The sequence below is a fragment of the Chinchilla lanigera genome, unplaced genomic scaffold (assembly GCF_000276665.1).
Source record: "Chinchilla lanigera isolate Chin_1 unplaced genomic scaffold, ChiLan1.0 scaffold00033, whole genome shotgun sequence".
Classification (NCBI taxonomy): Eukaryota; Metazoa; Chordata; class Mammalia; order Rodentia; family Chinchillidae; genus Chinchilla; species Chinchilla lanigera.
This window is the reverse complement of record NW_004955434.1, coordinates 13020183-13037017: the sequence shown is the minus strand read 5'-3', so window position 1 is coordinate 13037017 and position 16835 is coordinate 13020183. Positions and strand designations below refer to the sequence as shown.

Here is a 16835-nt window from a genome sequence, read left to right as displayed (position 1 = left end):
TCTGGTACCAGGAATCGAACTCATGACCTTGCGCTTGCCAGGCAGGCACTGTGCCACTGAGCTAAATCCCCAGCCTGCTTTCCATGTTTATTTGTGAGTATGTTCAAGGCCTAGGCTCCTTGTCTGGAAATGGGTAGTGGACTCATAGTAAGTGAACCCCTGTGAGTCATTAATCCCTACTGATGCCTGTAATGGCAGGTGAAGCCTGGAGCCTCAGAGGATAAGACAAGATCACAGCCAAAGTCACCTGAAGCCAACCTCAACTAGATAAAGACTGTAACCTTGGGCATCTCACTCCTGAGTGGATTAACTTAATACCTTACCTGGAGAAGTCCTTGAGGAGTTCTGCCCTTCTTGAGTATTCCCCTCCTTTCTTCTGATAACTAAATCAATATGGGCCACCCACAGAAGGCCTTGGTCTTAACCTTGAGAGAATGTCGAATTTTGTGGGAGGGTTTTGATCCTCCTGCAGCCTTGAAATCATTCCATTTGTCTTTTTTATCTACCCCTATCTGTACACTCATTTGGAAGACTACAGACCTGATCAGTCCACAATAACTAAAGAATAGTATTAACCTGATATTAGGCTTATAGTTTGACTACATAGTTCTCTCCTCTTATTTTTTATCTCTATTGATTTAATTCATTAACTTCATTGTACAAAACCAAAAAATTGCCCTTAACTCAAGTTTAAAGTTTTTAAGTCTTGTAATTGAGAGTGAAAGATTAAAAAGGACAGATTTGGGGTGTCCCTAACCCCAAATTAAAGCTTGGTCTAAACAATAATTTGTCCCTATCTTCTTTTTAACAATTATTTTCAGGGGGATTTTTTTAATGTTTCAAAACATCTGTGTTCTTAAGTAAATATTTTTCTCTAAATCTTGCTTTTTCTGCTTCATTTCTTCAATATATTTTGTTTCTCAAAAGAGAATACAAAGGTGAATTCTATATTAGGCCCTTATACTCCAATCTGAGGTTACTAAACACTAGAATTGAACATACAATGAAAATAATGAGAAAATTTAGTGGGAAATTTGTTAATTTTTAGGTCAGAGATTGAATATTCAAAAATCATGCAAAACTGTAGTGTTTAAAATGTGTTCGCAAATTGCAAATTATCTCCAATGAGAAAAGCCAAAGGACAAATATCAATATGATTTCCAAAGGCTTTCAGAGTTGAAAAAAAGAATCTAGATATAGACAATAATGAAAATGAGGGAAATGTGTCACACTGTCTCACCAGAGGTAAAAATTTTACAAATTCAATTTTGAAACAATCACAATAATATCTGCTAGAGATTAACAAAGAATAGTCTAACACCTCATAAATCCAGACTGTAACATTCTGATACACAGATTTTGCATTAGCAAATTTTATTCATTGAATTTGAAAGATTTTACCCAGGCTACTCTTATGAAGCATGTACTGGAGCAGGACATTGCCTTTGCATTTGTTTCAAGCAGTATTATCTATATGGTCCTACTTTGTTGAAAATTAAAGGGATTCTAATGATTTTCTTTACTTTTTTCTTGCTATTCTACTGGAGCTGAAGTCCCTAATACTTTTATGTTTACTAGTAACCCATCACATTAATCAAGAAGCCATCGAAGTTTTCCTTGTTCAGTTAAAACTCGTAAAATAGTATAAAAGCGAGTAAATACAATAATGTTAAAGTGCAACTTCATTGTGTATTTGTTATATAGACTTTTTCTAAAGTGCACAGTACAGGGAAAATAATATGATGTCATTTTTTTCTTACTAAAGTAGTATGTGGATTTTAGAGTCTGCAAAGAATCTGGAGAAAGAGAAGGCTGGAGTTTGCTCTAAGAAATACTGTCTCGAACAATACATCACTGGCTGAAATTGGCAAACTTGACAAGATATTATTATGAATCTAGAAATGATAGAGAAAAGAAGGCGATCTTATGGACTCCAACTATTAACCAGTCCATTTCATTTGTTAGGGATCCGGCAGGAAGTGTGACAATAGTTGGGAGCTGGTAAAGATTTAATGAAATATTCTCATTTTGCTAAGCCCCCATGTAACTAAATTGCAGTTTGTTTTCATTTATAAATCTTTGTATTGAACTGCTGAGACTATGGTCTAAAGCCTCCAGTCTTGCTACTGACACCCTCCAGTTCCCATATCAGAAAATATACCTTTGTGATAAAAATCCCCAGTGTTTATCTTAACTTTTCCACTGAGCTATGGATTTCACATCCAACTTCCTTCTTGAAATTTGTAGTCACATAATTTTTTTACTCCTTCTCTCAATCTTGGTCCCCTTTATATCATAGTTTGTATTTTTTTACTTTTTGTGTTCACTTCTCAATTGTAATGCTCATACTTCATTTAACAAAATATAAAATTAATAAACATATTATTCTTCTCCCAAACTATATGTGAACTTCAGAACACTTTAATTATAGCTACTCTACCCATATTTAGCATTTTATAGTTATTCAATATTTTCAGTTTTGTGCATTACTGTACTGCATTATATTTTTAGTCAGTGTTTTTAGATTTACCTATGTATTTCAAATCATTATTCATCATTCTTTCCTACCTCTCTTTTTCTTTCTGAGTTCAATTTATTTTTTCCTAAATTATATCCTTTATAATTTCCTTATTTCTAAATTATATCCCTTAATTTCCCTTAATAAAAGTAGTGATGATAGTAAAATCATGGCTTTTATTTAAAACTGTCTCATTTAGTATCTTTATATATAAAACAGAGATGAGTAAAGACTATTGAAATAGTAATTATTTTCCCTTAGCAATTTTGAGACATGAGTCGTGGGTCTTAAAGCATCTATTTCTCTTTTAGAAAGTTGGCTGTCAGCTCCTTGCTCCTTTTTAAATATGCATTTTTCTCCTAAATGTATTTAACCTCACATATACTTCTTTGTATGTGAGTGGGATTTAACTGTATTTATCCTATCCAAGCTATGTTTAGCTTTCTAGAGGGAAGGTGAGAGAAAGAGAGGGAGGCATATATCAATTCATATACCAGTGTGTGCAGTCACATTTTGTGAGCCTTCAGATATTTCTCTGTTAAGATTTTCCCAATCCCTTTGCTTTCTCCTGTTGGACCATCTCACACTATTATATACTCTATACATTAGCTCATGCTTATTTTTTCTTTGTTTCTCTGGCAACATTAGGGATATTTTCCTTAGCTCTGTCTTCCCATTAGCTAATTCTTTATTAGTGTTTATTATGTCTGTTGATTCTCTTTATTTCAATTATTATGCTCTTATTTCTAAATATTTTAAACAGTACTGATAGAAAACTATCTTGTTATTTCTTTCATATTGTTTCTCAGACTTTTATTTTTCAATAATTTTAAATATACTTATGTCATAGTCTGTGTTTGATGCTTCTATTTTTATACACCTGCGTATTTTTCATCTTGCTCTTTCTCATACTGAGAAAAAGCCAGGCTTACAAACTTGCTCACAAGATTTCCTCATATGTTTTATAGTTGTGAATTTGACCTCCTGCCTACAAGAGCTGTATGTGCAATCTCCATGTATCCCCCACCTTTTAAAAATCCTTTCTTAGAATTTTTCCCTCCTTCTGGAGAGTATAAACTCAAGTCCAAGACCTTCTGGAGAAACTTTCAGGAGAGACTGTGTTGTCTTTGCAATCTCTTCTTTGCTAAGATAGACACAGGTGTCATAAAACCAAAATGTCACAACTGTACCCACTCATTTCCAATTTTTTCTCCAATTTTAGCTGGTAGGGATTTCTGGATTGTATTTTTTTCAATTTTGCTTTTAAAAGAATATTTGTTGCATTTTATCATCTATATCTATATCGTATATATAGCTATATATATCTATATATGCATTTTTTTCTTTCCTGAGATTATTTGCTGTTGTTTTAAAATACCTGGTACATTTTTTGATAAACTTTAAGGTGTATTTTCACTTTCATGTTTTTAAGAAAATAAAGTGCTCACAAATAATGATGGTTGAAGCAAGAATTATTTGTTTATCATGAGAAAAATGAAATTAACCCTAATGGTTGATGCTAACCTTCTTGTTTTACAGGGAAAATCTGGCATATGCATGGGGTTCAGGGGTGTGTGTGGGCTATATGTCACCCATGCCCTTTGACCTTACCTACTTTTCGTCCTACCAGTCACTTTTGCCTCTTGAGTCTGAACTGTGACTCACTTGTGACTGATATGAGAACTAAGAACTAAAGCCTTAACATGAGGAAAAGAAAATGCCAAAGGAAGAAGTCTGATGTAATTAGAAAAGAGGGGAATTCTTCTCACTACTTGTGTACATAGCTCTATATGTTCATGTGTACAAGACAGAGATATATGACATGTACTATATATGCATGTAAGCATTCTGATACTGTTGAATACTTAAGAATTTCATTGCAAACAATTTTGTATGTTCAGAATATATATATGTTTGTATTTAGTTTTCATAAATATTTCTACATTTATTTCTGTAAGTCAATACAAAAATACCTAATTCATGCCTACCATCTGTATAGCTGACACAAATTGATGATAGATAGATAGATGGATAGATGATAGATAGATAGATAGATAGATAGATAGATAGATAGATAGATGATAGACAGATAGATAACAGCAACAGATAGATAGACACCATTACATGTTTTTTCTTCGCTATTTCCAAATAAATCATATGATCACAATATTGGGAGGCTATCCAACTTAGTATTCTGTTCCTGCATTCTAATTTAAAAGTTCTTTTATAAAAAATAGACCTTTTTTAAGAATTAAAAGGTTGAATATGAAGGTGTAGATGGATAATTCTAAATGTTATTTGAATAAATTTGCATCTGAAAAGTCCTAAGGAAACTTATTTTAAGAGAAATATTCTCTAAAATACAGTACATGTACAGGACATAAATCACTTAGTTTGGAGTAAGTTCATTCCTACACTCCTGCTATCATCTCTGGGGTCACAACAAAGCTCCACAATTGGTTTTTTAATTTTGCTTTCTTTCCTTATGGTTTGTTTTTAATTGATGCATAGTAACTGTGCATATTTGTGGTGTAGAGTGTAATGTTACAATATGTGTATATATTTGTGATGATCAAGTCAAGGTATTTAGCATACCTATGACCTCAGACATTTTTTTTTCAAATAATCTTCTCTCCTAGCTATTTTGAAATACTCAATAAAATAGTGTTGACCATAGTCATGCTACAGTGCAGTAAAATACCAGAGTTTCTTTCTCCTTTCTAGCTGTAGATTTATACTAAAGTTTTTGAGTATTTTCTTTTTTCTCCTGTAATCAATTTGCAATATATTGAAATTTTACTCATAGCAGGACCAAGAGTATATACAGTTCAATCTATGATTCTGCCTACCTCTTAAGCACATATATCAGAAGAAACTACTCCTGCACAATATACATATGCTACATATGTCCATAAAAAGATTATGAAAAACAACTCATTATCTATTTGGATTATAAAATGGTGGTGATGAAATATTTTCATTTACAATAACCAAGGGGGATCAGACAGGGTATCTTGCTTACTTGTTTACTTTTTTCTTGTATAAATATGTTTCCTAGCTGTACTGTGTTTGAAGATGATTGAAATATTTTAGGTTTTATGGTTGCCATACCAAAACACATCTTTGTTGTTTCAGATAATGGTGCCTATCCATTGACTAGACAACTCTGGTAAGATTTCCTACTCTTCTTAAATCTTCATGGAATGCTTTTCTTTCCCAGATTCAAAAGGATTTATTTTCCCTATTTTAAAGTTGGTTAAGTTTGCTGAATTAGTTTTCTTCAAGCAATCTATTAGTCTTTTAGAATATTTTGTTCCTTCTTATTTTTCCAGTTAAAACCAAAATTTTAGTTTTCAACCAGATTTTATCGAAAGATATTTTTATTTTCACAGATGTTTCACTTATTTGAACTTTAACAATCTTTCATTCAACTAGAAAAGTAATATCTTGATGCTATTTCAGAAGTTACAAATAACATTGTGTGTACATTGATAGTAAAATAACCAAAATTTGACATCGATAATTTTTTTTTGTTTCTCCATTAATTTTACAAGGGAAGCAAAAGACTTTAAATGCCTTAATTTACATAAATTCTCTGAATTACTATGGTTACTTATTGAAAACTGAGTTGAATGAGTTTAGCCATCAACCTTTCTCTGCTAAAATTGCTGCCCTTTTATGTTATGTTGGAGGAATAAAATTAATGTATATCTGTGTTTTTACAGTACAATATTAGTTTTTTTGTGGATTCTTATCATGTCACCAGACTTAGAAGACTTTATATTAGGTTGTTACCAATTTTACTTTCTTGATGGTTTAGAGCAGATTGGTAAATATAAGGATGCATTTTCCTCTCCCACCCAATTGCAATAAAGAAAAACATAGCATAACTACACTCTGCATTCCATCTTCTGCCTTTCATCAGACTGCATACACTACTTGTGAAAATACGGGTTGGCCCAGGTGGTAGCTGGTTAGAAGAGAGATAACAAGAATCATGGAAATGTAAGAAAATTTGCACAGATTTTATGTAAGAAAACAGAATAGGACAACTGAATGGGACGCTGTGTGGAGTGTGATGTAAGGAAAAGCAAATATTGGAGGTAAAATACTCCATCCGTACTCATCAAACCACAACTGGTCCAGCTCGTTAAAAGGCAGATTATGGGAAAAGTCTGGGTTAGGACTCAGAAGTCGGTTTAGACCGGCTCTGAAATGATGTCAAAGCCCCTGGTTTAGGATCACCCTGTGAACACCAGGGTGGATTTATGTGAGTAATTGTGTCCCAGTGCCTGTTTTCCAGGTCACTCCATCCAAGACACTAATTTTCAAGTCTTTGATTGGGGTTGGATTTTGAAAGTCTTCTTCACTGTGCAAAGAGCAGTCCCAGGGCTGGAGCAAACTGCTCGGTTCTAATTCAGTTGCGCACAGAAAGACTTGGTCTTCACTACTTCCTCACATTTATTTTTGTACACATCGCCTGACTAATCCGGAGGAAACTGTACAGGCTCAGCTGAAAGCCAAACATTTTGAGTAAATAATTTTAGAGACAAATAGAATATTTTATTTAAATAGTTTATTTTCCTAGCATTGCAATTTCTTCAAAGGCCATCATACCACCATATCACAACAGGGAAATTTATTTACTTTTTTATTTTAAAAATAAAAGGAGGAAAACATGAACAGACAGACAACCTTTTACAAAATAGCAAAAGAACAGTACAGACAATACAGGGTTACAAACAAAGTGGTAGGAAATTAACAATGCTTGTTGTATTACATAATGTTATCTTCAAAGTGGTTTCTCATGAACACAGATAGAGACATGCAATATTGATCAATCAAGGACTCACTGACAGTTTCTTTCAGCAAAGAAATAGAAGACAGTAGAACAACTATGTTAACTATCCTGTATATACACACATACAAAATTTCTCCTTATTTCCCTTCTGTTTTCACACATCCCAGCTGCCCTTATAACAGCAAAATTTAGAAAGCAGAGAACAAGGGTCATGGAACATTCTTAACTGAAGTAGATATTATTATCATCACTGTGTTTCAAAGTATTTCATGTTTGCCCTGAAAGCGTAAGAAAGTGTTTTTGGCTTTGCACCATATTCCTGTTTACATTATGAATGCCATGTATTTTAATTGGTCAGTGAGCTCACATCTCAAAGTGATTAATGAGAAAACGGGATAGATGCTGGAGTAGGTGAGGGAGGTGAATACCCAAAATACTGAGGGAAAAGGCTTACTCCACTAAAGTGCAGAACTCTGAAGGATTTTCTAAACGCTGGAGCCGTATAGGAACCCAAAGAAGACTATGGAAATAAAAGTTCCAAAATCAGTCTCCTCTGCTGCTGAAACTTTCTTTACATGAGAGTTTCTTAAACCACATTGTAAACCAGAATCACCTGTGGAGCTGAAAAAACTCTAGCACTTGGGTAACAACAGAGATATCAGAATCTGTCAAGATGAAACATAACACACAAATTTTGATAATTTCACTCCCCATTATTGGACTGACTGGGTAACTATTCTGTTCTCTAAGGGGTCGTTTGGGTCACTCATAGGACCACATTTAACTAGAAGGTGCACTGAGGTTAGATTCTCCTCCATGGCCCCTCTTTTTATAGGATGAGTCTTCCTTCAGGAGCTTTCCATGGGATGTTTGGCCCTAGCAGAATAGCGGGGCATTCGTAAGCCATGCAGGTCAGGTCCAAGGAGTACTCTAAAGGGCAAGTCCTTTAAGTACCTCTTCTTGTATCATGCTTGCCAAAGTCCCATTTGTCCAAATAAGTAATATGGTAGTTGGGCATGGTAGTATACACCTATAATCCCAGCATTTGGGAGGCTGATGCAGAAGAATCTCTGCAAGTTTGAGGCTAGCCTTGGCTATAAAGTGAGTTTATGACCAGCTTGTACTATATAGGGAGACCTTGTCTCAAAACCAAACCACATCAAACCACACCAAACCAAACTAAAATTTAGATGATGACCAGTCCAGAGTCAGTACAGGGAGACAGTGCAAGGGCAAGAATAGCGGGGGGAGGTGCCCATCTACTCTGTCAGACAGGGCTCTCTCTGGCCGCTATGGTCAGTTCTGTGTCTGCCAAAATGTGTCAAAGTATTGAAGGAAAAACAAATTGCATCTGCACCGAACACATAGACTTTTTTATTTGCATTGTTTCCTTTACAGTGCAGTAGAACTATTCACATAACCTTTCATTGTTAGGCATTATAAGTAATCTAGAGATGATTTGAAGTGCACAGGAAGATGTAGGTAGGATACTTACCAATATTATAGTGCTTGATATAAGGGAAATAAGCATCTGTGGATTTTAGTGTCCACAGAGGATCCTGGACCCTTTCCCTCCCAGATACTGCTGGACAGGAATGTTTTAATTCCTATAATTATTTGCTCTCTGGAGAGATTACAAATAGGTACCTCAGTTGGCCTGGTAGCATAAGTCTGTAGTCCCAGCACTCTATGAGGGTGAGGCCAGAGGATCACAAGGCAGAGCCAGCTAGGCCAATTTAGTGACATAGCGAAGCCTGGTGTCAAAAAAATAAATAAATTAAAATAATTTTTAAAAATAAAGAGAAGGGAGTATTGAAAAAAAGGAAACACAGGGGTAAAGCAGATTACAAAGTAGTGTTCAGGAGACTGTGGACAGAGCTGACAGGCTGCTGTCAGTGACAAGGGGTCGTCTGAGTACCCAGTATGAAGTTTGCTACAGAAATTCAATACTTAGGTAGGTGCCAGTATTCAAAGTTCAAGCATGTAGAAGCTTTGAGAGGATCGCTCTATAATCTGATTACAAATCTGCCTCGAGTGTGTTGGGAAAGGTATGATCATTCAGATGCTTAATTTCTTCTATTCTTCCTCTAATATAAAATCACTTTCTTACAAGTACACAACCATATGCAGACAGACAGCAGCAGGCACAGCAATGATTTTATGTCTACTTCTGTTACCAAATTATATCTCAGTGTGAGTCTCAAGGCCTGTCCTCAAAGTATGCTGAAAGGTTATTGGTCTGAAAGATTCAGAGGCAAAAGACTCCTGCAGTTACCGATGATCTATCTCTCGTCTGTTATTGTGAGGTTGTGAATAACTTTGGATTCTAAACAGGCTGTGTCCCAGTGGACCTGCCAGAATGACTTAACTAGAAAACATCCCTCCCACTTACCCAGAGCGTTATCACTGCGGTCATCAATTTACGCAGCTTACTGTCCCTCACTGCCCTCGCAGAGGGCCAAAAAGCTTCCTGATGGTCCAGAGAGACCATAATGAAATAAAATGTTTTGCCTCACTGCTTTTCAGCCTATATTTTTTGCAGGGACTCTGCAGAGAACATCTGTCTTCAGGACTATAAATTTGGTACTTTTTACCAGTTCTAAATTTTCTCTATTGCTTAAGAGTAGTAGGGATCAACAGCCTACTTCCATCATTTAGGAGCTAACAATGTGGAAAATTGAGCGAACTCGATGTGATTGCCACTCAAGGGTTCTCCCTGTGAACCAAAATGTTCTGTAAATTTTGAAATAAATTCCAAATAAAAGGCAGAAAGCAACACAATTGTGTGTGAAAAAAATATTTCTGCTTTCTTAGTAGAAATTGGAAATATAGTAACATTTCCCTCAGTTCTAAGTGTGAACAGGTTCCATTTCTTATGGTCTTCCTTAGAATTTTGTTTTACTAGTCAAGAAAAGTAAAGCCACCATACTATAAATGGAAGAGATCTGCTTCCCTAATATATCAAATGGGGATTTCAAAGTTGTACCAACAAAATAATTGGGTACATGTACAAATGCAGAATCACATGTACAGAATTCAAATTTTGTGTATGCAAAACAGATAATTGTGCAATCAAATAAGTACCTTTGATTAAAATCATTGTATATGCAAATTATTCATTTGCTGGAGTAGTCATATTTTAGCATGTGCATACATAATTAGAAATTTCTAATTTAAGGCAATCTCATGGTAGAAAATGGTCTTACCTAGAAGGTCATACCTTTTACGTATTAGCCAGACATTATATTTCTCGTTTTTATTTTCAATAATCATATAACAGTCATATAAATGATGAAATTTCTGTGTTTATCAATGTAGCTTTAAAATCAAAGTTGGTTGTAGCCTCTTATTTTCAAATCTGGCAATAAAATGCCTTCTTTGCTACATACTGATGATGTGTAGCAATCTTCAATCTAGTGGCTGATTCCAAATGAAAAATCAGTGAATTGGTGGCATATAAAAAAACTCTCATCATAAATTCTCTAACCAGTTCACATTTTTATTACCATTTTTACATTTCTGAAAGTGAGATGGGTTTAAAAATCAATTTGTGCATTTAATATAGTCTTGTTTATTAGAGCAGCCCTTCACATTATGGTGTATCTTACAATAAAGACCATATTATTATGAAGCTATCTTGATGAATAAAATGTTGCAATCGATACACAAGATGTTTTAAAGAGTTTGTCAGTGGAAAGTATACATAATTTTACATAAAGCAAGCAAGAGGACTAGAATTGAATGTTACTGCAATTAAATATGAATTATTAGGAAATACGAAGGGTTTATTTTTAACAGCACAATAAAAAGTAATAGTAACACAGTAAAAGCTATAGTTATCTATATTAGGCTATGTCATCCTTACTTTAAACCTTTAACATAGATACCTAATTTAATCTTCACAGCAACCTTATAGTGAAGCTGCTATTATGCAAGGCATATATGAGAACATTAAGGCAAAAAAATTTATTTGCCCAAAGTATTACAGAAAAACTTGACAAAGCATACTATAAATTGAAGAAGTATATAGATAGATAGATATAGATAGATGATAGATAGATACATAGATACATAGATAGATAGATATATGGAAAGAGAGGGAGACAGAGAGAAAGCCGTATCTTTAACTGTTCAATATTTATTCTTCTTAATGATCCTGATTGCCATTTCTACCTTGAAATTTTTTTTCCAAAATAGTGGCAATGTTATCATATCCTTTTATATACATTATCTAAGAATACCTGCTTTCAATGTGTCCTTCCTTAGTATCTTAAGAATTATCTTGGAGAAATTAAAATAGTCATTAGTATACACATGCTATGCACCTTCTTTGAACTAATACTTACAAATACAAGAATAAAAATATTTACTTTATAATCCTTTGACAGTCATTAGCCAAGAATATTTCCATCCTTATTGTTTAAATGAATTTCTTGAATTATGCTTTTTCATAAACCGGGAGACTAACAGGTCTGTGATTGAGTGAAGCTCCAGAATCATTCATCACTGCTCTGTCTTTAGTACCTCAGTGGTACTTAAAATTAAGGTCAAGTCTACTTTTCCACTGTGACTATTAACATATTTTATAAAGCTGTATTACTACTAGTAGCATCGACTTTCAGCTTCAAAGCTGTCCAGCACAGACAATAAGTTTTATGCTCACCGACTTAAAGCAGATATTTCATACACACAAAGTGTGAAAACTTACATTACTGGGGTAATTACTTACCCAAAATTTCTACATCCACTGAAACTACTGTGTAAAATGGTTAAATGCATTTTTAGTTTAAGAAGAAAAAAGGCTCTGCTATAAATACAATATAAGGGAAGATTAAATGATTTCCATGACTTTATTTTAATTTCAAAAGGAATCATCTAAAGTCCAGGAGAGGGGCAATGCCTGCTCCCTAGAACAAGACACACGAGGTTAGTAGGCCTAAAATGGACTTCTACTTGCTTAACATAAATTCCTTCAACAAATATTAAAGATTAATTTGAATTATTAAAATGGTTAATCTTTACTACTTTCCTTCTCTAGGTCTTTACTAGGTTTCCTATAAACACACACTCAAATCACAGTGGCAGTACTGTCCTCAGTGTCCTGTTCTAGCAGAATCATTCAGAGGTCAGCCTCTGTTAATGCAAGTCTGACAGTGCTGACCGGTACAGAGAGAAAACAAATTCCCAATCATCCCTAGCACCTGGACTTACACCAAAGTCCTTAGCCCCTCCTGACACAGAACAAGCACACAGCCAGAATGCCTTGTGTCATTTCACAGCTCAGCTCTACCAGGGCACAAATTCCTGGAACTTCTAGTTTTAAATTTCAAAGTGTTGCTTCTTTCTGCCTGTTACCTGATGGCAATCTGCTGCTGTGGGGTGTGTAGAACCTAAGGTAACCATTCATTCACCATTCCAAAGATCAAAGCCAACAGTCCACACAGCCTCAGTCCCAAACCTCCCACCTCTCCCTCTTTATTTTTCATTCAAACATTCTAATTAATAAGTGAACAGAATCAAAATATTGGATGATTTTCTTTATGCAGAAATGTTTTAACTTTCAGAAAATTGCAAGTTTTCACTTTTCCTAACATTTGGTTATTTAAAATGCATTTAATTGTAATCCTCCTGTACACACAACCAAATTCTTCTGTAATCATTGCTATCCAACGCTCTTAGCCTTCAGAACAACTGTTTTCTCAGACAAATGAATCATCTCCCTGAATCTCACCACTGACACGCCTTCACCGTTTTCTCAGTACATAACCCTCTCTTTATTCCCTTGTATTTGCTAGGGTCTTCTCTACTAACAGATATTTCCAGATATGCTAGGAAGATCTGGAAACTTTGCCTCAGTGCCACCACTATGGTTGAACACGAGACTAGCTGGCAGGTCAGCAACCCCAGCGATAAATTCCCATGTGGTGTGTGAGTCAGCAGGCGTCTGCAAGAAATTTACCTACTTCATACCAGGCATGAGATGATCCAGGATGTCAAGAAGGTGCTTGGCATTGCAAACATAGATTAGAAGTTACTAGTGTAACTAAGCCCATATAGAGCCTATGTAATCTAACTCCATCTAAGCTAGACAAATACTTGTCACTTTCTTTGGTTTGAAGTCTAAGATTTTTTCTGAAAAAAGTCTTCTCCTATAAAGTGAGAAGGCTACATCAAGCGCTGAATCTTTTGAAGCAACTGCATCAGAAGCTCATGGGTAGGTATGCACGGTAGACAGCTAGTGTGTGGTCATAGCAAATAACACAACCTATTTTCACAGAGCATCAGACTGAACTCTTAAGCTCAAATTGCACCTCTATCCTTTTTCTTTCTGTGTATCTATTGATAGTTCTCTTGAGGAGCAGGCTTGTAACTTCATTTGGAAAATGGAAGTCAAAATGATTTTTCACTCCAAAATTAAGTAGATTCAATGAGTTAACGTATTTTAAAAGTCTAGAACAGTGTCTGGCTTAATGAATGTTTATTCCCGCACCTGTACTGGTAATAATCACTCATCTTGCCTGCATTCACTTGGACTAGATTTATCAAGTCTGTATATCCACATACATACGTAGCTACAGAGCTGCTAAAATGCCTGGGGAACAAAATATATGCTCATTAAAAGAATCAGTGACATTACTTCACATGCTTTGCTGAAAATATATATGAAAGTATTGGTTTGCTGTGATTACTAGCTGAAGTTAAGCTTAAAGCAAAGCCAGAATCCACAAGCATTTTCAGCTTCTTCTTTTATATTGTCCAGTACATTGCTTTCCCCTCATTTATCTCACTTTTTTCTCGTTTATCTTACTTTCTGGGACATGTCTGAAGGCTGTTCATCAACAAGATAAACAAAATCTATATCCTGGGATGAAAATTGTGGAGAATAAATGTTTGACTGAAACCTCTGGCTGTATTCACAGTGCTATATGTCCAAATGAAAATAAGTGAAAATGCCAAACAATTTTAAAGCTTTTTAAAGAAGTGAAAGTTTGTTAAATGAAGACATAACATGTGGGCTTGTAATTCTTTTTTATGTTGGTATTATGTCTACTCTCTGTCAATATGTTGGGAGATCTGAGTTTGTTCAACCTATGAAAAAGCTAGGATTAGGAAATAAAATTCCTACCAGTCCTCACAAGAGAAACATCAGATATACTTCAAAACTTGAAATGCCATATCAAGAAACATGATATAATTAACACATGTAGGCTCATTTCATTAAGAATACCACGAACAACTTCTAAAACTACTTTGGAGCTTCAGGATGGTCTATTTTGATGTCTCATCCAATGTGGGGTTTTTTCAACAGTTTTCAAATACAAATATCTCTGAAAATCTAAAAGAAGATAATGAAGCATAAAATATTAGGGATGAAAATATAAGTCATGATATTCAGAAGTTCCAACAGTTTTATTTAGTGATAGAGGATCTCATTTTATTCTACAGTATCAGCAAAAAACTCATATGCATAAGTTATAAGAAATAGTAACTAGTAGGGTTAAAAAAGCAATCAATTTTAAAAGATCAAGGAATCTCCTTATGTTTTCTAACACTTTGGCATGATTAGAAAAGTTGTAACAAGTGCCAATACCCTGGAAGGAATATATGTATTTTTTTAATGTAATTGAATAGGTGGTGAATTCTGACTGCAAAACCTGAAAGACTTAACTTAAGCATACTAAATGATCAGTGTTAGATTCATATACAAGTGATGATGTTTCCTTATTGAATAATCTCTTGAAATTGGGCTGTTGAGTCAGAGAAATTCGTGGTGTTTTGTTCAAACACCAACTTCCAACATTAAAACTTTCATACCTGGGTAAATTGAACAAAATATCCTGTTTTAGGCAGCACAGTAAACTATAAATGCAGATAAACCTAGGTTTAGTCATCATCCTTTCTTATATTTAAAGGCTATAAAAGTCATCATCCTTTCTTATATTTAAAGAACATAAAAACTTTACATGTTCTATGCCAGCTATATTAATTAATGCAGACAAGTAAAATGCTAAAATATACAGTTTTTTTGCAAATTATACAGTTAAGTGCCTATGTGCAAAACAAAATGTATATAAAATGTTGGTAATGTCTTCCTTAATTGAATTCAAGATGATTATTAGTATAATGTGGCTGTTTGCCAAATATACCCAGTGTACAGGTAAATTCTTATTAGAACTTTTATGTGTATGAGCAGGACCTTCTGATTAATTCTACTTAGTGGAAGGAACAGAATGAAACATCATTTCTAGGACAAGCATCATTGCCATTGCATGAAAATATAGAGTGCTCCTTTCTTTTTGGACCAGTGACTGTCAAGGTCCAAGGTAATAGCAAGTATTCAGTCTTGGTCCTGGGAGGACTTGCTGCTGAACTCTATCACTGCACCATAAGGGAAGAGTAAATATTTATAAATATTTACTCTTGCAGCCTGATTTTTATCTTCATGGCAATATAACAATCTTCAATTTTTTGGTACAGTCTTTGACTTTTAGCTTGACGATTTCTCAAAAAATCTTCCCATAATTTCTGTAGAACAAAGATTGAGATTGTTGTTTGCATTATTGAATTCTATCTAGATATACATCTAGACTTTTGTCTCCTTGACCATTTCTTAAAAAATTTTCTTAGTATCTAGATTACTGAGATAGTTCCGGATAGTGAAGAATATATATTCTCCACATTGATTTTTGTTTCTAATTTCTGTTTCAATAGATCTTGTACTTTCTTCTCCCTAAGTCTATTAACAAAATGTCCTACTATTTTATAATGAGCTACCTGAGGGTTCAGTTTCAGTCTTACACTCCTATTAAAAGCTTTGAACATGGCTCTATTAATGCTTTCTTTGTTTTAAGACTAGATTCATTTTCAAGGCATAAATTATTTCACTTTGTATCTTAAAGCTCTTCAGAATGTAAGACAAGCTTTACTTTATTAAGTGTCAATTTCTGTAGGATATCAGTAACTAAAAACCTATTGTTATGTTTCTTTTAAACTGAGTTAATGGATTTGAGCTCATAGGTGAAATTTAATTCATAGTCTTACACACTATTTAGGTCAATACGTTTCGTGCCATAATTGCATACATATTGTAATTTAAAGCATAGTTTGATTAAGAAAGGAAGGTTTGGTTTTTAGGAATGTCAGATAAAACACTCACTATCTGAACTCAAATTTTATATAGCAGGATATAACAGGCTGCTAAAACCTGAGCAACTCCTGTAATACCCATTATCCAGCTATTTGATTGCTAGTCAGTAATCAGTCTTACATATTTCACAGATGATAGTAGAAAAAGAAACTTGAAAGTAGACCTTTTTCCATCTTGTACGCTGAATAGAGGTTTTTCAAAAGTTTCCAACACTGAAAAAAGTAATATAGCGGAATCACAGTGTAATAAATATTTACGTGTAGTAATGATTAAGTCCTCTGTGCACTTTCTCTCCTGATATTTGAGTAACTTGAGGTCATACCAACCGTTTTTTTTTTTTTTTTTTTTTTTTTTTTTTTTTTTTTTTT

At 34.3% G+C, this 16835-nt stretch overlaps 1 protein-coding gene across 8 annotated transcripts in view; it reads left to right on the top strand.

Annotated features, from left to right (window-relative positions):
• Ptprd (protein tyrosine phosphatase, receptor type, D) overlaps window positions 1-16835 on the top strand; it is a 2098812-nt gene that overhangs the window by 1095619 nt on the left and 986358 nt on the right. For 7 of the 8 annotated variants that reach the window (XM_013516335.1, XM_013516328.1, XM_013516331.1 and 4 more), the window contains exon 8: window positions 5654-5687. The gene's annotated coding sequence lies outside the window, so the exon portion shown is untranslated. Of the gene's footprint in view, window positions 1-5653; window positions 5688-16835 lie in introns of those variants that run through there. The other variant, XM_013516336.1, reaches the window with a different exon arrangement.